The 27,593-nt window shown below is 35.9% G+C and overlaps 1 protein-coding gene across 2 annotated transcripts in view; it reads left to right on the top strand.

Annotated features, from left to right (window-relative positions):
- The window catches only part of LOC134804704 (diacylglycerol kinase eta), a 181,101-nt gene that overhangs the window by 2,312 nt on the left and 151,196 nt on the right, over positions 1-27,593 (top strand). The window lies entirely within an intron of this gene.

The raw sequence follows: 27,593 nt of genomic DNA, 5'->3' as shown, positions 1-27,593 counted from the left end.
TCTATCATGTTTTATTTAATTTACTCTCAATTGCTCAAAGGTTGACTACAAGAGTTCCCTTATGGCTTATAGGGATAAGTTCGCCTTTGTACATTATATAAATTTTGTTTCATTGTAATTTAACCTGTCTTATGTACAATAAAGTGTTTCCATACATTATTATTTCATCTCTACTACTAAAGGATACTTAAATTTGTACGAAAGGACAAAGGCTTGTATTGTTTGCCCGCAGAAGGTTATGGATTATGAAAAAAAAGCTACTTATAACTTCCAAGAGAGTTATAGCTTTATTTTAATTATATCACTAATTCAATTTTATCACTAGTTTAATGACCGGTTAGTGAAATGGTGCAAGTGGCCCAAACAGTTTTAGACCAATGTGCCTACCACCAGTTTGGCACTGACATAAACGCTATATCGAGAACGTAACTTACTTTCTATGCATCGCTCGTACGCGTATTGGAACCTGGAATTACCATGGTTACCAGTACAATTTGACACTGGGTTAACGATTTAACCGCTTAACCCCGGGTTAGAGGGATGGAGCAAGTGGCCCTAAGCTAAGAGAATTATGCATTACGCTATTTAAATATCAATTTTAGGCCAAACGCGAAAATGCTACTTTGAGAGCTTAGGCACTTCATCGTAACATACAGACAGACCACTACCTATATAACAAAAAGCGAAATAATCGGCAAACTAAGTACATAGTCTTAATGCCACTGGAGATTGAAGTTTAGGTAAAACGTGACTAAGTCAAGTCGTAAAACGTTTTAGGCACGCGGGGATAAAACGAAAACAAATTTTATTTACTTCGTACTTCGTACAATTATTTTGGTATTTGCAAAGCCTAGCGAATGTCTCTTAATTGCTGTTTTTTTAATACCTATCTATACTTTTAAATGCAATTAGCTGTCATAAATCTGCTAAGCGAACTGGATTGTCCCATTATGTGTGGAAATGCGAACGACTAGAGTTTGTGCGGAAAGAGAAGAGTCGTGGATGAAACGGGAACTGAGTAACATTATCAGTTTTATATGGCAATCAAACCACATTAAAACTTTTATACTGTGATCTTATTAAGCATTTATATGAAAAGGGCTCAAGAAAGCAACAAAATTTTACGATAGTTATTTATACATTTTTTTCGTTTTCAATAAAGAAGGAAGTTTGAGAAAATTTTGCTATTTAACAATAGGCCTGATGACAAATTTTGAAATCCCTTTTATTATTGTCGGTACACTTGTATTGGTTCCGAAAAACACAATATTTCAGCTATACTCATAAGATTTAACATAGATAATTGCATTTTATTATAGCTAGTTTAAACTTCGCGCGAAAACGCCTCGCATGCCATTTGTGACGTCATTATTTAGTTGGTGGTAGGGTGGTAGACATTGTTTACATACTTACAGTTACGAATTTCCCTTGAATCCGAATGATATTGTTAATTCAGCACCATATATTACGATTAGGGATGATAAATACATTACAACAATTTATCACAATAACTCATTTTACACAAAAACTCTCACACGGTTGCAGTTTAAGATGAATTATTTAGATACATGTAAATTTTGAGTGAAAATCACCGAGCGCCGGTTTTACTTTTTAATTTTTCATTTTTTCTAATTACGACAGCCAACAAGGCAATGATAGTTCCATTCAGCCAAATAATTAAAAAAGTTTGTTGTTGAAATATCGTATTATTTAGCATTTTATTTAAATAATAACAAATAGATATCTATTTTATATCGTGTAATAATATTTATTGTACGTAATAAATGTTTAGTGGCGAAATAATATTTTTTTTGCACCTTTCGAACTCTTTGGTGAGGACGTATAGATTTCGGTCAATGAGGTTGTCTATGTTGCTCTAAGAAATATGTTATGGATTGATGACGTCACTGTTTGGAACGCTTCTGATTGGTGTTTCAGTAATAATGGCCGATTGGAGAATTTTGCACTTTTATTTTATTGAATATCTTAATAATCCTTCAGTTTATACTGAGATTAGGCCATTTTTTAGAATCATATTAACATATATGTTTCTTTGAAACCATTATTTCCATGATTCTTTGTTACTTGCAACAGGCCTATTGCCTGACTTGTTGAAAAAACAATTTTAGAAAAAATTCTACAAGTAGTACATTTGTTGTCATGTTTTAAATACACCATAATTTTTTTAAATTTTTCAATGAGTACTTAATACCTTTAAAATTATATTTAATGTTACGTAACCGCCTTTTCACCCCGCGCGCGTTTCCCGAAAATGAGGCGCGGAGGGCTGTGTTCATCGTTTAATAAAAAGTATAAATAATGGAGATACAGCTCTGCAAGTTTAAAATGTTTTATTGGAAATATTCTCCTCTTTTAAAAAAATAATTTTGGTTTCTTAACTATTAATACTTTTTGAGATATTGGGGAAACAAAATATATCTACTTTTTTCCCCCTTTTTTGTTTATAACTTTGGATATTTTTTGTGTGCTAATACACGCTTCGAATACATTTTTCTAGGCATCATGACGAATCTAATGAGGTATCACACGTATTTTTAGGAGTAGTATTTCTATTTTTCACCGTTTTCAGTTTCTCGAACAGACTACAGGTTTTATGTATGAAATACTTTCAAAACAGGATATAACCGTACATAAAACCACAAGGGAAATTATATTTGACATTGTTCGGTTTTTTCACCGGAAAAAAAAACAGCTAAAAACTTACAAAAGTTCACACAACGTGTTTCCGCTATGACGGGTGTCGGGACATTATGTTGTATTTAATATAAAATAATTACCTAGTTAATAGGGGGACCCCTTATTAATTAGTCTCCGGCACATAATCGGTAAATATATTAATTTACGTAAATAAGAAGGTTATTCATGGACTTAAAAAAACTGCCAAATAGTTTTGATACCTTGCCATTTTAGTCATAATTATTTATAGTATGTATAATTTATTTTCAGGACTGAGTAAAAGTACCTACGGTATCTCGAATAAAATACCATTTATTAGATGGAAAGCAATTATTTGTAATCCACATGTCAGATTCAAGCACATCCAGCTTAGGTGAAGATAGTTCGATGAGTGTCTCTGGTTATTTTGAATCTAGCTCAATCATAAATTACGTTGAATATTTTAGATTCAGACTTCGATTTTAATGAATAAAAGTTTACAAATAAAATATTTCCTTATATTTTAATTCGTATTGGAACAAGGTGAAGCGCTGGTGGCCTAGCGGTAAGAGCGTGCGACTTTCAATCCGGAGGTCGCGGGTTCGAACCCCGGCTCGTACCAATGAGTTTTTCGGAACTTATGTACGAAATGTCATTTTATATTTGCCAGTCGCTTTTCGGTGAAGGAAAACATCGTGAGGAAACCGGACTAATCCCAATAAGGCCTAGTTTCCCCTCTGGGTTGGAAGGTCAGATGGCAGTCGCTTTCGTAAAAACTAGTGCCTACGTCAAATCATGGGATTAGTTGTCAAGCGGACCCCAGGCTCCCATGAGCCGTGGCAAAATGCCGGGATAACGTGAGGAAGAAGAAGATTGGTACAAGGTAGGTTTTGTTAGTTACGAAATATTATTTCATATTTACCAGTGACTTTCGACGGAGTATAATATCGTAAGAGATCCGTACAATCCCAATAAGGCCTACCTATGCACTGCTTTAGGTAGGTAGTAAATTAGACACTAACTTGTTTTGTACTAATACGACAGTTGGTGTGGGCAGATTCTTAACTAATCGTAGTCGTTTTTTTTAACCGAACTGTTACTGTAGTATCTGAGACATAAAAACAAGAGTTGGTTTTAACCTTTGGGTAGAAGGTGAAATAGCAGTCACATACTAGTGCCTGAACTAATTCATAGGATTAGGTTGCCGAGCCGACACCGGGTATCCCTTTTGGGGGCCATTATTGAGCTGTGACAAAAAGCCGGAACAAAGGGATTCAAGTACCTTTAGAGTCGTACTATAATTACGTGACAGTGTTGTCAGCATAACAAAAACCAAAAAATAGTACTGGCGCGCCCTCAAATCCCACGACTCTTCTCTTTCCGCACAGACTTCTAACGTGTTAATTCACATAGTACGGTCTAGGAATTTAATTTCAGTACCATTTCGTAGCTTATGACAGTGACAATAGTATGAGTATGAGGAAATTAAATTCTTTGACTGTACAATACTTCAGTTTATTTTGTACTCTTGACTCTACATACGAGTATAATACCTACATAATGTTTAAGTTTGAAACTACCAATGTTTGTTACATGCATAGATGCTATTTATTTACCCAGTCAGTACTGTGTAGAATTATGGGCCTTTATTTGGCGTCTATCGGTGTTGCCTAGTAGATTGTTAACCAAGGAATGAAATGGGTGCTTTCACCCGAGTTAAGCACACTTCTTTTCATTTCGAAAATCAGAAAAGTAAAATGGGTAGGCACCTAATTGGAAATTGCTACCATAATAATGCATCGACAATAATGTACAGTCACCTGCAATAATGTGTTGTAGAGCTATAAGAGCGTGTCACATATTTTTGTGGCCTTCAAAGAGTACCATATTATTGCAGGTGACTGTACTATGAATTATACATGGGTACGTGTCAACGTGAGTACTTAACTCAAGTGCAGATCACTGCATGGGTATGTTTTCTTTGGTACTCGCAACCTTTATTTGGAGAGGCCACTAATAGACATGAAGTGTTCCATTACGGAGCTACGAGCTTGTCTTATTACGTTAATTACTATAGTAAGCGCCGTTTGTATGCGGTTACGTGGTTATTATAGAATATATAATCTGGCTAGCAAAAAATTGTTGACAGATATTTCTTGTTGTATCACCAATTGTCTATGATTAAAACAAAAAGCTAAAAGTCAGTTGTCAATTTATGTCATTCATTCAAATTATTTGCGGTTTTTATGGGGTTTATTTTAAATAATATTCATAATATCTATACTGAGTGAGGTTTGCAAACTATTATTTAAGCTCGTAAATAATTACGACAATGTGCGAAGTCGAAGTCGAAGAAGTGTAGCCTTGTATAACGAAAAACTGCAATGTTTACAACTCCTAACCAAATGTAAACAAATTAGGAGGTTGGTGCTCTATAAATATTTTGATACTTAGCATTTAGCATATTTGGCATAGTACTTATGTATTTTTTTGGTGATGGATTAATATTACGGTATTATCGAGCTAGGTCTTATTTACACTACTTTTCATTTTTCGCCTTGTTACAATGGTATATGGTGAGAAAGTGTTAACATATGTGTTTATCGTTGACTGTACTTTACATAGTGGTAGAAATTATGTGAGCTGACTTTGAGTGCACGTCAACGTATATTTAACTTATATCCTTAGGTACCTTACGTGTGCACAGAAACTCAAATATATTTTCTAGTATCAAAACTATAATTCCTACTTCACAAAGTGTGACCAGCCCGAGATTTTTTGAATTTCCCGCCAAACATTTGTGTAATATTTCAGTAGCCAGACTCTAATCATATATATAAAATTGAAAAACCAGAACGGGATAAAAAACGAGGGAAGAAGCGAGATGGCGCCTTACAAATTTCCAAAAAAAATTTTGACACGTTTCTCAAATACGACGCACGTATGATAAGAAAAAACTGTTCTAATCTATTATCTAAGTATGAGAATATAACTAGAGCATAAAAACTATCGCTTTCGATGCGTATTTAATTTACAATAAGCAAAAGAAATTTTCATAACATTGTTCATTTTACGACTATCGGCTATTTTCGGAAACTCTCGGTTGGTTTCGTTTCGAACTTCAAATAACCAAAATTATGTTTGTTATGTTGGTATGCAGTGATTTCGGCCTTTTTTACTCGAAATAAAATAAAAAGTGCTGTCAACCTCAACCTTTTACCTTAGTTTATGCCCGTACGAGTGACATGCCATATAATGACTGATAATGACTTATCAATATCAATAGTAATTTGTATTTTGTTGTTTTAAATTTCTTTTTGAGTTATGTTATTCAGATTTACTTTCACAGCTTCGGCAAACAAATTCGTCCGGGGACCGGGCTGCCGAGATGGGCCAAAAATACAAAGTTGATAGCAAGTTATAATGTAGGTAGATAAAATTTAAGTGCATGTTCAGATATTTTTGAGCGAAACGACCTGGTGAAAATAAGCAAACGTACAGTCAGCAGTCGGCCAAATATCGTAATATAACTCTGTTGCTATAGAAATAAGGATGTGTTCCGATATACTGCCGGAATACTGAGAGACAAAAGTGGCTAAGCTTACATTGGCTCGGACATTTAGAGAGAATGGGAGAGGATCGTGCCGTGACGAGAGGGTACTTGGGACAACGAAATGGGAGACGCCCAATGGACGTCATAGGTACCTACCGCTGGAACGACGTAGTTGCTCGAAATCTGCTTATCCTCGGCCATGGGAACTGGCGAGAGCTATCGCAAGACCGAGAAACATGGTGTGTTTTGTTTTGTCTTTTCTCGGAGGCCAGGGATTCACATAACCGTAGTAAGTAATGTTAGTACCTATTCAGAAAGGGAAACGGGGAGTACGTACGTTTGTACCAAAAGGCGATTTATGGGCGGTGGTCGTCCATATTCGTCTTAAGGCGGAAATTAATCTAATGAACGTTTTTGCAATTAGGCTTATAAAAATAAATAATAATTTTATGTTGAAACGAGTTTTAAATAAATACGTAGATGAAAAAGTATAATTTTGCCTTTTATCAAATCACATAATTTTTTCAGATATTTTGCGTATTAAGTTATCCAAATAACGGGTACAAATAAGAAATCCCTATCACCGTTATGAACCCTGGCAGGGTTGACACACTCTTTATTTCATTTACGCGAGCGGAGCTGCGGGCCCGTCTAGTCTTTAATAAATTACCATGTTTAAGCAAATAAATATTTGTATTTCTATTTCAATAGAAAAAAACCGACTTTTCAAACCACTTATAAATAATTGGCTGGTATTTAACTGATCACAAAATATATGTTAGTATAATTAATCCACTTCACCTCACCTTTTTCTGGTAGCATTTCGTTTAAGTAAGGGTCGCAGTTCTAACCTAACCTAAACCATAAAATCGAAATCGCCAAACGTGAGCTATGCGTCGTTGAAGAGTTCCGTTCTAATCATCATCAGCAGTTCCACTTCATCAAATGCCACTTTTTTAATGTATATGCTTGATTTTTTGATAAAAACGCAAATATCACTATATGTATGCCTTTAAGATTTGAGGAGTCCCCGCTTTCCCCCATGGATCCCATAAGGAGCAACTCGGCTTGGCCGACAAATCTGGCGTGCAAGAGAGCAAAATTCGCTATAAAATCGGTAACCTATGTCGAAAAACTCGGCTGGCCGCAAGCCCGAAAGCAAGATTTTTTTCCATGACTTTAAGGGCCTCCGCGTAAGGTCTAATCGAGACGGGTTGTTAGTAAGCGTTGTGAATTACCGATTGTTTCCCAAAGAATTACGCGCCATTAGTTTTGTAAATTAGCTTTTGGACAGCTAAAAAAAATCGTGTGGTAAACGATGTGTCTGTCCCTAATTTTAAAATTTGTTCACCTTTTTCAACCTGGCATTTTGGTGCCCCCCCTGAACGTGGTGCCCTAAGCACGTGCTTGTTTTGCTTATTGGTTAATCCGGCACTGACTATGAGGAAAATAAAAAAATCTTAGTGTTGACACAATCATATTTATTCAGTTTCCACAGAACTCCGCCATTGTAGAAATTGCACTCAATTAATTTGAATTAATTTAAGCTAAAACAAGAATGCAAAAAATAACAAAAACAGTGTCCTAGAACAGAAAAGTGCCACTTTGATCCCCCCTAGCAGGGAGGAAAAGTGCCACTTTGATCCCTCCTAGCGGGGAAGTAAAAGCCCTTTTCCGAATAGGTGATGTGAAAAATAAATAATATCATAGCGTAGAGTCGTCCTCCAAGTTTCGTCAATAAAATCGAATTGATCAACAAGGACTTCACGACGTCGTTAACTATAAATAAACTATCAAGTGTTTAAAAATGTATTTGAAATAAACTAAGAATCTCTACTTGAACAAAGAGATTACAACTTTTGATAAATCATGTCATCCTAATATTCCCTAAGGTATTGCTATACCGTTTTGATACGTCATTCGCTATGCGAACGGTAACGGCCAGAAAAGCCTTTTTAAATATATCTTTTAAATTCGATTACGTTCAAAATACCTACTTTACAAATACACCTGTGTATTGTAATGTACCTGATTATGCTAATAAATGAAATGAAATGAAATACTCTTCAGCCAAAATGTTCGCCATAAACTCGTGCCGTTTTGTGAGACCGAAACTGCCATCCGTCTGCGTGGAAATATGGTTAGCACATTCGTCCGTCTGAGAGAAAGCATCCTGGGCAGATGAATTCGGGGTTTGTGAAAAGCTTTCTTCAAAATGTGGCAGAGGTGTTTGTGTGCCACGATGTATGTACAGGTCAGGTGTAGAATCAGTTGATCTCAACCTAAAATAGTCTTGCGTTTCAAACTGGTAAGCTTCCTCCACAAACCCAAGTAGGATTGATTGGCTATAATTGTTTTCCATGTCTAAAAATAATTTACACTTGATCTTACTTAGATATTCAACTAGAAATTTTTTTTACTTGAATAAAATTTGTTCTACTTCTGACAGTTTAAGTGACAGTGAGTATTTTCTTCATTATCATTTTAAATAAATGGATGAATACTAGTGTGTAACAAGTTGACAACTATTTAAACAACCTTTATTATTGCTATCGAAGCTTAGCCATACTCTATGGTAAGAACTCTTTTTAACTTACCCCATCTTACTTAGTTTCGTGATAAAGCCGACTACAAGGGTCAACACATAAATAAACATTACATTCTTTGCACATAAATCTAGTCTGTTTTCTTATTTGGGTTGCAGCACACATTACACCTTTGACTTTTGTTATTTGGGATTTTACAGGAAAGTGTTTAGTCACGTCAGAAGGAAGTATGCTGCATATATTTGATGGTAAACTCCTGGCCGTCAACGATGTAGACATAATTTTGTACTTGGTAATAAGTTGTCTCATAACATTCACCTGAAATTCTGCTAACTGCAGCCACGAACCATTTTTTAAGGATTTAAACAAAAACATGCATTCAGTAGTTCCATATCGAATATACGGAATGCTAACTTTTTGATAATTTTTTTGGTTTTTCGGATGCATGTTAATGAACTCATCATCATGTCAGCTGTGTCGACCTAGCCCATATTTTTTGAAAATTCATCAACACATCTTGGTTTCATTTCAGGGAGTCCAGTATTCCTGTCCTCCTTTAATGTTGGTATCATTTCTGCATCATGCATTGTCGTCAATATCATGTACACTTTTTTTGTGTTGCCATTTCAGTGTCATCAGAGGGGCGGCATAGAATGCTTGTATTTCACCTTATTTAAGTTTTTTAAATTTTGGCATCCCTTTTCTATTTGTGCTAACAGTACCGCAAGCAGATATGGCCCTCTGTTTTAAGTGTAAGAATAGCTGTGGCAATGTATACCAATTGTCAACGTATAGCCGTCTATTACAATCAAAGTAATCGGCCACAAGAGAGGTAACTACTGAACCAGTAATGCCTAAGTTAGGCAAAAGTATAATGTCAGTATCTTTACCGCAGTATATTACAAAATCAAGTATGTAACCGGTTTCAACATCACATAGTACAAATAGTTTAATTCCGAATCTATGTCTTTTGTTTGGCAAATATTGCTTCGGCGTTAGGCGTCCTTTAAAAGGAACAATTCCATGAACAATTCCATTCTATCGAAGTTTCGAAATTACTGGAGTAAAGACAGGACTCTTGCCTAGAGCGAGAAAGAGCATGTTTAATTAAGATTTCGAGAGGTGGATGGTAAGCATCAGAGTGGGGCACCAGACCCTCACCAGTTAGATACTTTATGAACATTTGCTTTGAATGAATTTTTCACCAAAACTACGTCAAGTTTGCTCCCTAAGAGATTTAGAACATTATTTCGATCAGATATGGCACAATAATTTCAAAAGTAATGATAATAGGTACAGATGTTTACAGATGCGCTATTTAAATTTAAATCTCCCAGTATCACAAAAGGTTTGGCGAGGGTTTCAACTTTAGTTTCAATTGTATGAAATAAATCCATATAAGCACAGTCCGTAGAGTGTGGAGGCATGTAAACAACAGCTATATAATAGTAGATTGTTAACCAAGGGTTGAAAGGCACCCATTTCTGTCGAGGTAGTTTGGCGCTCGAACGCAGTGAGAGCGCCAATAGTCCGAGACGGAAATGATGCCTTTCACCCGACTTAAACACTCTACTTTTCATATCGAATGCGAGGAAACCAAACAAGACAAGGCAATTTCGCAAAATCAGTAATTGAAGTACCTAATAGCCCTACGGCCATCATTTTTTTCCTTAGGATTTACTTGCAATCGGAGACTTTACATGTGTGAAGATTAATAACCCCTAGCGAAAATCATTTATATTGCAATATTTACAAAAACACACATTTTTTAACAAACTGCAATCATTTTAAAATTATTTGTTCATTATAGTATGAAAATCAGCGGGATTGCCTCTTACTTTTTAATTTTATACTTTTTCGTTCTAAAAGCCGCAACAGACTACCGGACCGCACCGCGACCTTGGTGCACCGCACCACGTAATAACGTAATAAAAGTATTTTACATATTAAATAACAATTTAATTAATCGAACGAGCGAGCGAAGCGAACGAAGTTCTTACATTCGACTTGGGATGCGCGGCTGGCTAGGGGCACGTCCCGGCATTTCGATGTTTTTAAGCTGAACTATCAGAGGATAGTTTGATACTCAAGAACTTAAGTAAATTTGTTCTAATTTAAATGAAATTGGGTAAACGTGTAGTTGGGGGCATTATATTTTAGTCATTAAATTATGAGCAGGCTCGATCAAGGAGTTATTGAGCTAGAAGAGCTTAGAAGGCTAAAAGCTATTTGTGAGGGGTCTTACTATTCTAGTCATCTTTTTGCAAGAAAGTATGGTCGAGTTTGGTATCAAATGAAAGTGCTTGGCTTGCACTTTTATAATATCGTTTTTTAATTTACCATTTTGAAATAATTAGCAAGATAAAAATAAACATAATATAGGTATTTGACATTCGACAGGAAATATTTCGGCTTACCACAGATACAGTATCAGTTAAGGGCTCCACAGACCTTGTAATATATCCACGCGATTTTTGATCCATTGCCGCCTTAGAGGATATAACCAACGGACACGCCATGTCTATAATTTTCGGTACAAAATAGTCTGTCGTTTTTTGCGGGGGAGGGGCACATCAAATGTATACGTAACGTAAACATAGCCATGTCAGATAAACGTCAGTCCATACATGTGGTTGAGATGTCGTTGACCATTGGCCGCCTATTTTCGACAGAGGGGAACGCCTGTTAATGACCGCTCCGCTTGGTTATATTCTCTAAGATTGCCGCCTATAGTGGGACATAACATACGAGGGGGAATCAAAAATAAATTAGAAACGCTATGATATCATGGAATTACAGGTATCCTGTTATTTTTTACTTTTATGCAACCTCTTTATTAGTTTATCTGCATATTCAGTATTAAAAAATCTGGCATCTTCGTCCATAAAAAAAAAGAATCACAGTTTTAGGTACTAATTTTCCTTTTTTTTTTTTTAGTTTATCGCTAGTACAGCCAATTTATAGGAGATTTTTAAGAATCAAAGAATGTGAAGTAATTGCAAAAGACATACTCTTGACTACGCATTACGCAACTCTTTAATTCAAGCACAAGATTCTGCGCAGCATTCTTGGGAAACTGCATGGTCTGAGGCCCAAAATCATCTTAAAATTAGGTATTTTATTTAATTGCGTTTTTCTTAAAAAGATTCTTCTGATTTTTATTGAACAATGTTTGATAGGCCTTATTTTGTATTTTCATATTTATTTTTGTGGTATGTTTCCATTACTTTTTCTGAATTGAACAAATAAATGTGTGAAGACCTAAAATTACTACCTTTAACATTGAAAGGACATCCTAGCCTGAAAATTAAAATTTACTAGCATATTATTAAATAATAATTCATTCTTAAAAACCCAAGTTTTAATTTAAGTACCAATTTTTATGACTTCTTTACCAAAAATTTTGAGAAAATCGTTCCTGAATGATCACAAAAACTTGCCTGAATTTACTGATATTAAGACATCACCTACCCTACTGTCATTGTTTATCGATAACATAAAAAGTAATTAATTTATTTATGTCTTTACTTATGCAATTTATTACCAAAAAGTGATGTATCATGAGTATCATGACCAATAATCAAAACGTATCATTATGTGTTTAGCTGATATCAATTCTAAAGACTTTTTGATGTACCCTCGTAGTAGAAATTAAATAAAATGGAACTCTAAAATTTCCATACTATAGTCGGTCAAACAAGTTTGTCAGTAGAAAAAGGCGCGATATTCAAATTTTCTATGGGACGATAACCCTTCGCGCCTACATTTTTTAGCCGCTTTTTTGGCTTGACAGACTATAAATTGTTGCCATGTGTAAGCATTTTACGTCAAAAATGTGACAGCGACGTAGAAAGTGGCGCCCTCATTTATTAACCGACTTCCAAATCTCAAAAGGAGATTCGATTGTGATTTTTTTTATGTTTGTTACTTACTCCATGTCTCCGTCATTACTGGACCGATTTTGAAAATTATTTTTTTGATTGTATGTATATGCATACAGATTGGTCCCGTTTTTATCAAAACCCAGTTCTGATGATGGGATCCACGAGGGATCGAGGGAACTCCTCACATCTTAAAGGCATGCGTATAGAGATTTTTGTATTTTCATCAGAAAATCAAGCATTTTCATTAAAAACTGTCCCATTTGATGAAGTGGAACTGCTGATGATGATCAGAACGGAACTCTTCAACGACGCATAGTTCATGTTTGGCGATTTGTCCTCTTCGTTATGTTTGTTAAGCAAGTTAAGTTTTTAAGCCACATTTTTGTCAAGCTCGAGGTCTGATGATGGTATCCATGAGGAATCGAGGGAACTCCTCAAATCTTAAAGGCATGCGTATAGAGATTTGTGTATTTTCACCAGAAAATCAAGAATTTACATTAAAAACTGTCCCATTTGATGAAGTGGAACTGCTGATGATGATCAGAACAGAACTCTTCAATGACTACACGTTTGGCGATTTCGAATTTCGATTTTGACGGACGGAGCTGGCCCTGGAGCCAGACATGACCCGGATCCGGGCTCTTATCTGGACCTGAACCCGGACCTGGACCCGGACTTGGACCTGGACTTGGACCTGGACCAAGACCTAGACGTGGACCTCGACCTGGACCTGGTCCTGGACCCGGAACTGGACCCAGACCCGGACTCGGATCCGGGCTCGAACCTTGACCCGGAAAACCACTGATACCTACCCAACCTATCAAACCCCCGTACACCGCACCGCACGCGCCGTTAAGTAGGTTAGGTTAGGTTTAAACTGCGATCCTCACAGAACCGAAAAAAAGTGGGTTAGGTTAGGTTAGAACTGCGAGTCTTACAGAAACGAAATGCTACTAGAAAAGTGGTTTCGGTTAGGTTCGAACTGCAATCCTCACAGAACCGAACTGCTATCAGAGAAGTGGGTTCTTAAGGCTAAAACTGCGACCCTTACAGAAACGAAATGCTACCTACTAGAAAAGTGGGTGGTTTTACCTCCTTTTCTACATAGTGCACCATCTATGTACAATAATCTTTCACCGGCCCCCATAGAAGTCGGTTTTTTTTTTCTTGAAAATTGTTTTCTCCTATTTTATGTCGAACTATACGAGTTAGTAGCAATGCAACAAAGTCAATCGCTCTATTTAATTTTTGGCAAACTGCGAGTTCTCAGTTCGGGGCGAACTACTAGTAATATAAGACATTTTTATCTTGTATTTTATTTTATTTTCATAAATATATTGCTAAATAACTTTAAAAACCAATTTAATATCGTACAAACGTTTAACTGTGGCTGTATAAGATCCTGCCTTTGCTCATTTACGCAAGTGTAAGGTTTATAAAAATATTTTTGGTGTATTCCTTTTGGTTCCCGCCTTATGAAATCGAGTAAATAGAAGTCAACGAAAGAAATCAAGAATAATTTGTTTTTAGCAATTTACTTACATCATTTTTTATAAAAAAAAGGATCAACGTTAGATTAGTAAAATTAAACAATTACCAACGTGGGACGGGGACGCAGAGGAGCACACCACTTTTCTGCGCTAGAGCATAAACGTATCACTTTCTGCGTACCTTTTAGAACAACAACGACCCACTTTCAGAGCATGAGATATGAAAAATTTAAAGTTGTTTAGAGAGAAAGAGCACCACAGATCTTCGCCGCCTTTTGTCTCAAGATCAATGTGTCTCTGTAGTGTGACGCCAAGCCGAGCAGCGAGCAATACTCCTCAGCTAATACAGGATCTCCTATGGAAACGTCAAGAAAGGTCTCGGTAACGGCGACGATGTCTGCATCCTGAGACGGGAGGGCGTGTTTGAAGTGCTGAAGCTTGGTCTTGAGTCCTCTTACATTTTGGTAAATAAAGTTAAGGCGTTGAGTGCAGTGATCTGTGTAACTTGCGCTAGGAAAGCCGGGTGTTTTAGTTTTCGGGTAGGTGAGAGCCTCAAAAAACAGTCCAGGGTTTAATTCTTGCGTTGAGAGGCCACATGTCAGCAGAGAGACAAGTATCGGTATATTTTACCGAAATGGTGAGTTTATAGGATTTGTATTTAGTTACCTATGGATTTAAATTCGTCCACTGAACAGTTTCCTGACGGACAGAGTTGTCGAAGGTATGTTAGTACTTCATTACTGTCTGATGCCATGTTCCAGAGATGGATAAGCTAGAAAGAGTCGGCAGCTTTTAAGGTAGTGACATCTGGACCGGCTGTGCAGTGTATGGATTTCATGTGGTGTACTTTTACAACAGGGTCTTTGCCTGTCGAGGTTTTCTTATCGCTTTCCTTTGTGAATGCCGATGGCATTGCGATGGATTGGGGGTCGGTTCCAGAGGTAGCAGATGGCAAACCATATTCATCATTTTCGCAAATAACAGGATGTCTAGAAGGAGGATTAATCCGGTTTGGAATGGTAAGAGGAGTAGAATTGAGCTGCACTAGTGCGTTATTATTTGGTTTAATGAGGTTACGCTTAGCAGTACTGTGTGCTTGCTTTGTATCGGCAGATTGAGACGGTGCTTGGTTGGTACTTGTGGTCTTAGAGATTTTATATTTTTCTCAGTGAGATCCAGTTTAGCATTGTAGTTTTCACAGAGGTGGAGGGACTGGAGGGTGTTCGCTATTTTAGTGAATCGGCTGTTCAGAAGTCTTATCTCATCTCTTAAGGCCTTAATCTCACGAGCGAGCTCATTGAAAGCGTAATTTTCTACGCTAGAATCGTCTAGACTAAGGTCGGGTTGCCTTCGGGTTGAACTAGATGTAGCCTTTCCGGTGCATGCGACACTAAACTCAAAATACACCAATACTCAAATACTTCCAATATTAAAAAAACTATTCCCATAACGAATGAAACGCAAATGAACTTAATGCCAAAATGAACCGTTCTCGATTTGCACTTTCCCCAATATGGGCCAATTCCAAATGGACTGAAGCTCATAAAAACCAATACACAAAAGGCTCTTTTCCCAAAATACCCTAAATTTTAATCGCAGAACACCCGATTTCCATAATGATTGATTCACAAAACGGCCTTTTCCCAAAATACACTAAATTCTTGATTGTCATGTTTTAATAGAATAAAACCTCGTGTAAACTGCCACTACAGATGCTGTCTTAACATTGGCCACTTAAAAATCAAGTGTCAATATTAGACGTAAAAGGAATCGATGTCATCATTTATTGTTTCTTGAGATTCGCAATGGCCGAGAGGAGTTCTAGCAGAGACATTATTTTTATTGAAAACCAAAAAGGGCGCTCCGCTCTCCTTTATGACGGACACAGATACAATTTTAGCCACTACAATAAAAATTCTAATAATAGGCCTGTTGCAAGTAACAAAGAATCATGGAAATAATGGTTTCAACGAAACATATATGTTAATATGATTCTAAAAAATGGCCCAATCTCAGTATAAACTGAAGGATTATTAATATATTCAATAAAATAAAAGTGCAAAATTCTCCAATCGGCCATTTTTACTGAAACGCCAATCAGAAACGTTCCAAACAGTGACGTCATCAATCCATAACATATTTCTTAGAGCAACATAGACAACCTCATTGACCGAAATCTATACGTGGGCACCAAAGAGTTCGAAAGGTGCAAAAAAAATGTTATTTCGCCACTAAACATTTATTACGTCCAAAAAATATTATTACACGATATAAAGTAGATATCTATTTGTTATTACTTAAATAAAATGCTAAATAATACGATATTTCAACAACAAACATTTTTAATTATTTGGCTGAATGGAACTATCATTGCCATGTTGGCTGTCGTAACTAGAAAAAATGAAAAATTAAAAAGTAAAACCGGCGTTCGGTGATTTTCACTCAAAATGTACATGTATCTAAATAATTCATCTTAAACTGCAACCGTGTGAGAGTTTTTGTGTAAAATGAGTTATTGTGATAAATTTTTGTAATGTATTTATCATCCCTAATCGTAATATATGGTGCTGAATTAACAATATCATTCGGATTCAAGGGAAATTCGTAACTGTAAGTATGTAAACAATATCTACCACCCTACCACCAACTAAATAATGACGTCACAAATGGCATGCGAGGCGTTTTCGCGCGAAGTTTAAACTAGCTATAATAAAATGCAATTATCTATGTTAAATCTTATGAGTATAACTGAAATATAGTGTTTTTCGGAACTAATACAAGTGTACCGACGATATTAAAAGGGTTTTCAAAATTTGTCATCAGGCCTATTGGAAATGTGCGAATCGCACTACAGGGTGCTGCGCATCCGCGACAGTAAACAAAAATAAAGACACGGTACTGAAGGTAAGTGACCATGTCTGCAAGAGGCACTACAATGAGAACATACGCAATATTGCCATAGATTCTTGTAAGAAAGAAGTATGCAGAAAGATGACACCGGTAAAGAAAGTTTTTGAAAAAATGTGACAAATTTGTAGAGATGCACCGGATATTCGGCTACTATCCGGTATCCGACCTATCCGGCCATTAATTTACTATCCGGCCGCATACCGGATAGTGACCTGCTATCCGGCCGGATACCGGATAGTAACATTGCTTGATTTTGGAGTAAACAAATTGGATTTAAGAAACAGACACGGTCATAGTCGTACTTGTTTATTATTTTTAAACAATTTAAACATTCCACTGACTTGTACGCGCACTCATTTCGTACCTAGAAATGTGTCCGCGCGAACGTTCACTAGGAAACAGGTCAAACCTGCAGAATGCGCACCTGAAAAACCGAAATGTAGGTATATTTCCGCTGGCCGAATATTCGGCGGCCGGATACCGGATATTCGGCCGATGGTCAGGCCGAATATCCGGTATCCGGCCAAACAACTATCCGTTGCATCTCTACAAATTTGCATGAAGCCGATTCCAGCTTTTAGTATGTGCTCTTTTGATGAAGTAAGAAGTTCTTTATATAGAGCCAGGCAGAAGTTTCTGAACCAAAAGAATATGTAGTTTAATCGGTTAGAAAATGTCAAAGTACCTGATTTATTAGCCCACGAATTTTTGACAGAAAATTTTAATTTTTTCGACGAAGATTTGCATCGAATATATGAGAAAATCAGCGGAAAAACCAATGCAATACCTATAAAAGGAAGCCAAAACCATTTTGTCAGTTGTACTCTATACACGCTAACATAGGCGCTAGCAACACTACAACCACTGTTGTACCTGTACTGTTCGCGCTGCTCCCGAATAAAAGACAAAGCACTTATACAAGATTGTTCACGTTGCTGCGAGATGAAATGAGAGTAATTATACATAAGTTTAAATGCGACTATGAACTAGCGCAAATCAATGCATGTGAATCAGTGTACTCGAACTGTGAGTTTACGGGATGCTATTTTCATTACAATCACGATTGCTCACAATCACAATCACTCAAAAATAAACTATTAAGATTTAAAAATAAATGTTTTTTATTTGTTCGTACATATCGTTTTAGCTATATTATTAGTACTTCATTACTTAAGGTTCCGTAGTAAACTAAGAACCCTTTTAGTTTCACCATGTCCGTCTGTCTGTCTGTCCTCGGGCTAGCTCAGTGGTCAATAGTACCATAGAGAAATATAGTAAGAATAGAGTGCTCACTCCATACATCAGTTTTGATACCAAAACGACTATTATTTTCGCAGTCGACATCTAGCATCGAGTAGCGGAATTATCAGTACCGCTACTTGATACTAGAATTCTCTAGTGTCGCGACTCACGAAAATTGTATTGAACAACAATTTACAACTAATATTAAAAGCAGAAAGAGTTGAAAATAGAGTTCCTGTTAACCCGGTTATACCTAATATTAAGTTAAAATTGTTGAGCATTAGACTTTTCGGTCTTCGGAACATCTATTGTCAAGTAGCAGTACTGATAATTCTGCTACTCGATGCTAGATGTCGACTACGAAAATAATAGTCGTTTTGGTACTAAAACTGATGTATGGAGTGAGCACTCTCTGTATTTTTTTCTCTATGATAGTACCTATAATGAACTAACGGCTCGGCCACAACATTGAGCGACTTGCGACGGCGGCAGCGACAACCATAGGTGATAACGAAAGGTCCTATCGCTGTGTCTCGCTCCAACCTATGGTTATTATCGCTGCCGCCGTCGCAAGTCTCTCAAATCGCTCAATGTCGTGGCCGAGCCGTAAAGAGTCCGGTAACGTTTTTTTTTTTTTGATTTCGCTCAAATTTCGTGGTATCGATAGCATTTTGCATATGTATATTAGTTTGTAATATTTGGGTGACTGAGCTTTGCTCGGAAAACATATAAAAACTCGAAAATGTGCGTTTTCCCAGAGATAAGACCTAGCTAGATCGATTTTTCGCCCCCGAAAACCCCCATATAGCAAATTTCATCGAAATCGTCAGAGCCGTTTCCAAGATCCCCGAAATATATATATAAATAAATAAATATACAAGAATTGCTCGTTTAAAGGTATAAGATACATATTTTGTACGGAATCCTAAAAAGCAACGTACCGTGTATACAGTATGACAATCGAGGATTTGGTGTATTTTGGGAACAGGCCGTTTTGTGAATCAATCATTATGGAAATTAGGTGTTCTGATACTTTCCCGCATTTCAAATTTAGGGTATTTTGGGAAAAGAGCCTTCTGTGTATCGGTTTTTATGAGCTTCAGTCCATTTGGAATTGACCCATATTGGGGAAAGTGCAAATCGGGTCATTTTGGCAACAAGTCCATTTGGCTTTCATTCGTTATGAGAAAAGTTTTTTTCAATATTGGTAGTATTTGATAATTAGTGTATTATGAGTTTAGTGTCGCCTGCACCGGAAAGGATGTAGCGACGGGACCGGCAGTTGCAATGGGAGCATTGTGCTCACTTAGTCCTGTAACATTGTTGTGTATTTAGTAAGGCTATAGTCTATATTAATAGGTGTCGGGGACATCAAATTTACAAAAAGAAAGTGTTACATTTCACATGTAATATTTTTTTACATATCATACGTTTAATTACATTCAAACACAATTATTATATTTTAGTCTCATGTAATTGTTGGATTTGTCGATTTTGCTCGCTCAGTACAAATTGCGGATCGGTCGAGCGACAAATCCGACTTCTCATCTCTCAGAATACAATAATGTTAGTGTGCGTGTTGTGACACTTGTCACTCGTCCGTACACAAAAAGAGATCGAGGTTTGCAAGATTTGTCTTTGACGTGTGTCATTTTCTATGTATTTTGTGTCGTCATTACAGATTGGATTTTGTATGTAAGTGTGTGAGAAGTGCGACCTTTCCCCCCGCGAAAAATGGCAGAAAGATTTGTACGGTGAGATATCGCTTGGGCCCCTCCCTTCCGATGTGTCGGAAGCCGGTGTTGCTCGAAGGAGACCGCTCTCGTCGTATTGTGATGTTTCCAAAGATGGAGTTAGCTGCTTCGTTGAAAGGAACAGAAGGAGCATTGGAAGTAGTGAGATTCGGTAAAGGAGTAATTGTCTTCTTGGTTTTATTTACGATATTCGTCTTTCCATAATTTTGGTTACAGTGACGACATTTCCAGTTACCTACTTTTATTTTCTATGGTCATAAGGGTAAACCGTTTAAAACTTACGCCCATTACTGCTAGACAATCTAGGCAGTACCTGGAGTGGCAGGAACAACAATCCAAAAAAAAAATCTGTGGGTCACAGTGCTACATTTACTACACAGTACCATTTTCAAATAGTTATTTTGCGAATTTAAAAATATATATCAAAGAAAATACGTATACATTGAATATAACCAATGGTAAAGGTATGCTTAAAAGCTTCTTAAATAATCCGCAGAATAATGTAGGTTTTGTATCAAATATCAATATACTCGTATACCTTGATGAAGTACTAGGTAGGTATACTCAAAACAAAAACCGGCCAAGTGCGAGTCAGACTAGCACACGAAGGGTTCCGGTACCATTATCTATAAAAACGGTCACCCATCCAAGTACTGACCCCGCCCGACGTCGCTTAACTTCGGTCAATAATCACGTTTGTTGTATGGGAGCCCCACTTAAATCTTTATTTTATTCTGTTTTTAGTATTTGTGTACGGAACCCTTTGGGTACGGAACCCTAAAAAAATCACCATGTTGCTCCAACCCAATTCATTTGAGACCAACATATATTAGTATTAGTACAGAAATAAATGTCACATTAGAGTAAAAAATGGCAGGTCTCGGTGACGCACAAGTGTCAAAAAAATGTTTGAAATATTTGACATCAAAAAAACACCAAGTTAATGTGTTGACCTACAGACGTCCGGTTTTTTGCAAAATTATTCCTCTTCTAGTCATTAACAACATACGTTAATTTCAAAAGAAACAGATCGGTAGTTTTTAAATTATTTAGAAAAGTAAAAAAAACTTTATAGTGACATTTCACGAAAACTGTCAATAATTATGACATAAAACTTGGCAGATTAATAGCCAGCATTACGCCCAATACATAGGATATATTCATTGGCCATTATCCCTTACACGGCTATAGCATTTAGATAGGACAAAACGGACTACTTCAAACAAAATTCCTTAAAAAAAAAAACAATTTGGTGGTATCTAAGAGATGGGAACAGCCCATTAATGTTTATTGACTTACCACAACGCAAGGATAGATTAAAGAAATGAAAAGAGCAATAATAAAACACACCACCCCGTGTTCATTGTAAATTTCATTGTAAAACTTTATAGTATCATTCTGCTACAATTCTGACTGTACCTACCCAAGGTGACTTCGAGTAAGATTGGATACCGGGTAAAATCGGGCTCATTTGCGGCGATTTTAAATCATGCATTTGATTTTACCTGGCGTCTGCGATAAACTAAATAGGCATCCGAACAAATGTCTTAAACTAAAATGTGAAACAACTTAATTTAAATAAAAAAGAAACGAACCATATTTTCACTTTTTACTTTTATTGTATATATATTATTTTGCTCAGGTCTTTGACGCATTTGGAAACATATATTTTCCTTTTAAACAATTTGTTAGGGTAGCTCCTTTTTTTAGTTTTTTTTTAACTTTTGACTAACATACCTACTCGTATTCAATTTTTTGTATGTAATTTTTTTTTTGTATAATATTTATCGAGTAATACGGAGGCGTTCTTTATCAGTTTCGTATTTATAGACTAGACAAAAAAATTCAAAATAGCTCTCCTTCTTGATGCGACTGGCAAATCATATTACATTTTGACAACCGGGTTTTTTAACCTAATTAAACCCCGCTGAATCCGAATTTGCCGGTTGTCCGATCGAAATCTTGACCGGAAGTGAGATATTTGATATTAAAAGTCCCTTTTTTTAGTTTTTCGTAAATAACTCTTAAACGGTGGGGCATAGCAAAAAATGGGGTACCCAATGATTCTCCGATAAACTTTTAGCAGATCATCGATTCGCCGACAACGATTCGCCGAACATCGTTTCGCAGAGTCATTTATTTGTCAATGTAACTTCTGGTCAACTAACGTTACGTAGACTCTTGGTTCACATACCGTTCAGTTTGCTTCTGTGTAAATTCGCAGAACTATTATTGGACGATTTCCATTTGGCAGAGTAGTCGTTTCGTTTAAGCAATGTTTAGTCGAATAACGTTTCACATTTTACATATAAGTCGTTATTTTCGAAACAAAAGAATGAAATAAAATATTATAATTTTTTAAGTAAATGCGTTAAGTATATGTATACAAAGTTACGACGAAGTTAGTGAATATGGGGCTATTCATAAATTACGTCATTTCAAATTAGGGGGGGGGGGGGTCAAGACATCGGATGACGGTAGCATGAAGTAGGAGGAAATAGGGTCATTTGAAGCATGATTTTTGGATGATTATAGGGGGGGGGGGGTCCAAAATCGTCAAAAATCGATGACGTAATTTATGGACAGCCCCTATGTAGTGTCAAGCTCGTGGTAAGGCTACAGTTGCACTTCATGAAATTGGTGGATTTCAGGAGGAAATGCTTGAGTTACTTTAGAAAATACCGAAATCATAATACACATGCCTTTAAAAATTGAAGGGTTCCGTCAATTCCTCATGGATTACAACATCAGATCAGAACCAAAATTATTATGGGAATACCTCGCAGGTAACTTTTTTCAAACAAAAAAAGAATAGCTCAAATCGGACCATGGGTGCTGGAGTAATCGCTAAAAATATTACTTTAAAAAAAACATCATCATTATCATCAACAATCATCATCATCAGATGCACTTCATCGATAATTGAAATCTCACCTTATTTTATTTTAATATTTTTTTAGCATTAGAGAGAAGGTAAGCGACGTTGACATGTCTTTTAATTGAAAAATGCTTTTTAAAAATCAGTAACTAAGTATTACTTATGAAAGCAGAAGAATATAAATGATCGTATTAAATTCGTGAATGTTACATATTTGCCATTACTTATTTTAAAAAAGAGTTTTTCAATCAAAAGACACGTCAAGATTGTTTACCTTTTTTCTAATGCTAAAAAAACGAACATTCAATATTAATGCCAAATGAACATTCGACCTATTGTGTTTCGACCAATGGTTTCTCGGGTAATTATGACAGTTACTAAATGATTATTCTACGAATAGTAAATATGCGTATCAATGTTCTGCTTATTGACTACTCTCGCAAACGACTATTATGCGTAACGAGATTTGGCGAATCGTTACTCTGCCAAACAACCCGTCTGCGAATCGTTGTCGGCGAAACAAAAATCGGCGTATTTTTTTTCGGAATATCAATAGGGCACCGAAAAAATGTCCTATTACATAAGTAATCTGCATAAAATTGCCTACAAGAAAGATTCAGTACAATTTTTAGCTAGGATCAATATTCAAAGAGATATTAACGCGGGAAATTTAATTATAATCACTTCTAAGGTCCCTTTTTTTAGTTTTTCCTAAATAACTCGTAAACGGTGGCCAATATCAAAAAAATGTTGTTAAACGTTAATAATCAACACAGAATTTTGTACAAAAAAGATTCAGTATACTTTTCGCAGGGATCAATATTTAAAAAGATAATAAAGAGGGAAAGTTAATTATAATAAATTCTAAGGTTCCTTGTTTTTATTTTTTCGTTAATAATTTGAAAAGTATGACTCATAGCAAAAAAAAATGTTATACATAAATAATTAACATAAAATTTCCTATAAGAAACATGTAGCACACTTTTCGCTAGGATCAATGTTTAAAAAGACAAAGCAGCAGGTAAGTTAATTATAATCAATTTTAAAGTCCCTTTTTAGTTTTTTGTAAATAACTCTTAAACGGTATGCCATAGCAAAATAGGTTTCAATTAATAAATAATCTACATAAAATTTTCTCCATAAACATCTTGAACCCTTTTTCGCTAGGATCAATATTTAAAACGATATTAAAGGAAGAAAGTTAATTACAATCAGTTCACAGGTCACTTTTTTTTAGTTTTTCGTAAATAACTCGTAAACGGTGGCCCGTTGCAAAAAAATATTATACATAAATATTGAACATAAAATTGTCCAAAAAAAGGTTCTGTACACTTTTTCTCTACGATCAATATTTAATGAGGTTTTAAAGGGGGTAAGTTAATCATAATCAATTCTACACATTATTTAACTTTCCCGCTTTAATAGCTTTATAAATATTGATCCTAGTGAAAAGTGTTCCACAAGTGTCTTATAGGAAATTAAATGTTAATTATTGAGGTATCAATTTTTTTTTGCTTTGGGTCATACTTTACAAATTATTTACGAAAAACTAAAAAAAGTGACATGTGAATTGATTGTAATGAACTTTCTTCCTTTCAAATATTGATCCTAGAGAAAAGTGTTCAATAAGTTTTTCGTGGAAAATTGTATGCCGATTATTTATTTACAAGAACATTAACAACTTATTTTGCTATGAGCCTTATTTTACGAGTCATTTACGAAAACCTAAAACCTGGAAATTGATTATAATTAACTTACCCCCTTTAATACCTCTTTAAATATTGATCGTAGCGAAAAAGTGTACAGAACCTTTTTTGTGGACAATTTTATGTTCAATATTTATGTATAATATTTTTTTGCAACGGGCCACTGTTTACGAGTTATTTACAAAAAACTTAAAAAAGTGACCTGTGAACTGATTGTAATTAACTTTCTTCCTTTAATATCGTATTAAATATTGATCCTAGAGAAAAAAGGTTCAAAATGTGTTTGGAGAAAATTTTATGTAGATTATTTATTCATTAAAACCTATTTTGCTATGGGACACCGTTTACGAGTTATTTACAAGAAACTAAATAGGGACTTTAAAATTGATTATAAATAACTTACCCGCTGCTTTGTCTTTTTAAATATTGATCCTAGCGAAAAGTGTTCTACATGTTTCTTATAAGAAATTTTATGTTTATTATTAATGTATAAGATTTTTTTGCTATGAGTCATACTTTTCAAATTATTAACGAAAAAATAAATACAAGGAACCTTAGAATTTATTATAATTAACTTTCCCTCTTTATTATCTTTTTCAATATTGATCCCTGCGAAAAGTGTAGGTACTGCATCTTTTTTGTACAAAATTTTGTGTAGATTATTAACGTTTAACAACATTTTTTGATATTGGCCACCGTTTACGAGTTATTTAGGAAAAACTAAAAAAAGGGACCTTAGAAGTGATTATAATTAAATTTCCCGCGTTAATATCTCTTTGAATATTGATCCTAGCAAAAAATTGTACTGAATCTTTCTTGGTAGGCAATTTTATGCAGATTACGTATGTACTAAAACATTTTTTGCTATGCGCCACCGTTTTAAGAGTTATTTACGAAAAAGTAATGAAGGGGACAATATCAAATATCTCACTTCCGGTCAAGATTTCGATCGGACAACCAGCAAATTCGGATTCAGCGGGGTTTAATTAGGTTAAAAAACCCAGTTGCCAAAAAGTAATATGATTTGCCAGTCGAAATCGATTTATGAAAAATATGACCAGTCTATTATACCGATAATAAAAATCAAAAGTATTGATTTCGATTAACGAGTGAATAATGTAAAAAATATGGTTTTGAACTTGTACTAGTAAATTCCCTGAATTCGGGTTCACCTGTCCAGTTTTAAAATGTTCTATAAATTACTGTGTTAATATGTAATTCAATCGGCAGCAGTAGGTAGGTACTATTTAAAGGCTTCATATGCTCCTACGCTTTACAGTCCCCTCTCATTAAATCGAACCCGTTTTGAGTATCTGTACGTTGTCCCGATTTATCTGAAAGGTAAGGACATCTAGATTGTTGGCAATGTACCATACATTCCCTTTTGTATCTGTATAAGATTGCTCGTACAACAACTCACATTAATTTGTATATAACCAGAACGTCAATATCGTTGCTCGAGCTTCTATTTCTTCTATGTTCAGTATGTTATTTCACCGTTTATTTCTGTCAGTCTATGTAGTTGATAACCACGTAGATTTTGTGATTATTTCAGTTCATATTAGTAATATGTATGTAGGTATCTGAAATTTAATAAGTAATAATTAGATTCGTTGACAGCGCTATAATACACCAGTTTTTATCTACTTGTGTTTTACTCCAACTTACATCAAATTAGTTAATAATTTAGGCTTAATTTCGCAGACTTCTCATTCTCTCCAACTCCGCCATTGCGTCTTTATTCCAAGGTCGCTTCCCTGTCAGCTTATCGCAATCTAGCTGTTCAATTCGACCTGACGCGACTTAATGCAACATACGCCTGGCCCTCTTCAAAAAGTCTGGAGCCTAAATATACAGTCAACGGTAAAAATATGGGTGTAGACAACTTACTCAAAAATATGTCCCATAGTTCTTAATTCACTGACATAAGAGTTATGGGACATATATTTAATTACACAAACGGGTCTACCGCGATATAATTTCATTGTTTTTACCTTTAATTCCGACGTTTCAGCTGAGTTGCACCAGCTAAAAACAATGAAATTATATCGCGGTAGACCCGTTTGTGTAATTAAATATGTGTACAAAACGCGAGAGTTTAAAGTGTTTATGGGACATATTTTTGAAATTATTTGTTTCGTCCCATATTTTTACCGTTGACTGTACCACAGCGTGGTCTACAGTACTGCCCTGCATTTTATGTACTGTTGAGGCCCACGACAAAATAATTGGCAACATTCTTCTCTCGGCTGTTCCGTAATTTGTATATTTTGCTGGAAATTGTATGGCCTTAGGGTGGATAAGATGCACGCCGTCCCTTTCAAAGTCTGTTTCGTACATTTGTGTTCGACGAAACTGAGGCCATACATTTTCTTTGATGTAGCCAATAGCGCCATTTACCAATCCCTTTGATACGTCAACGTTAGCGATGCTCCGCGCTAACGTTGACACTTTGGCTCCTGCAAATATCCCGAGCTCTTGAGGCAATCCACCCGTCTTGTTGACGTCTCCTGGTATGACATCAGCGAGGTTAATATTGTCCACGTTCCGTGTGGCATCTATCAGCTGATCTTGAGCTCTGATTCGGTAAATACGAACGTTTTGGCTTCGAAACGAATTTAAAACCGCGGTGTTGTGATCGTGGACCTGCTGATTGGTCGGGTACACCCTTAATGCCTTTTCTATTGCAAACTCTCCAACCGCTTCTTGAAGGACTCGTCCCATAAGTATACTAAAGTGCTCCAATTCGCATTTCGCCAATTCGCAATGCATTTAAAACACAGATGAAGGCATGAGCCCCTTGTTGACGTATGTTTTCAGTCAACTCACAAAGCGTGAATAAACGCCAGAGATGCGTGGCTGGCTGAAGATACTCGGGCTGTTTGTAGATCGGTGTTCCGGAGCGTTTGATAGGGGGCAGTTGTAGAAGATCCCCGAACAGTAAAACGTTGACC

This window comes from Cydia splendana, chromosome Z, assembly GCF_910591565.1.
Source record: "Cydia splendana chromosome Z, ilCydSple1.2, whole genome shotgun sequence".
Classification (NCBI taxonomy): domain Eukaryota; kingdom Metazoa; phylum Arthropoda; class Insecta; order Lepidoptera; family Tortricidae; genus Cydia; species Cydia splendana.
Note: the sequence above shows the minus strand (reverse complement) of the source record. Positions and strands in the feature narration are given on the sequence as shown.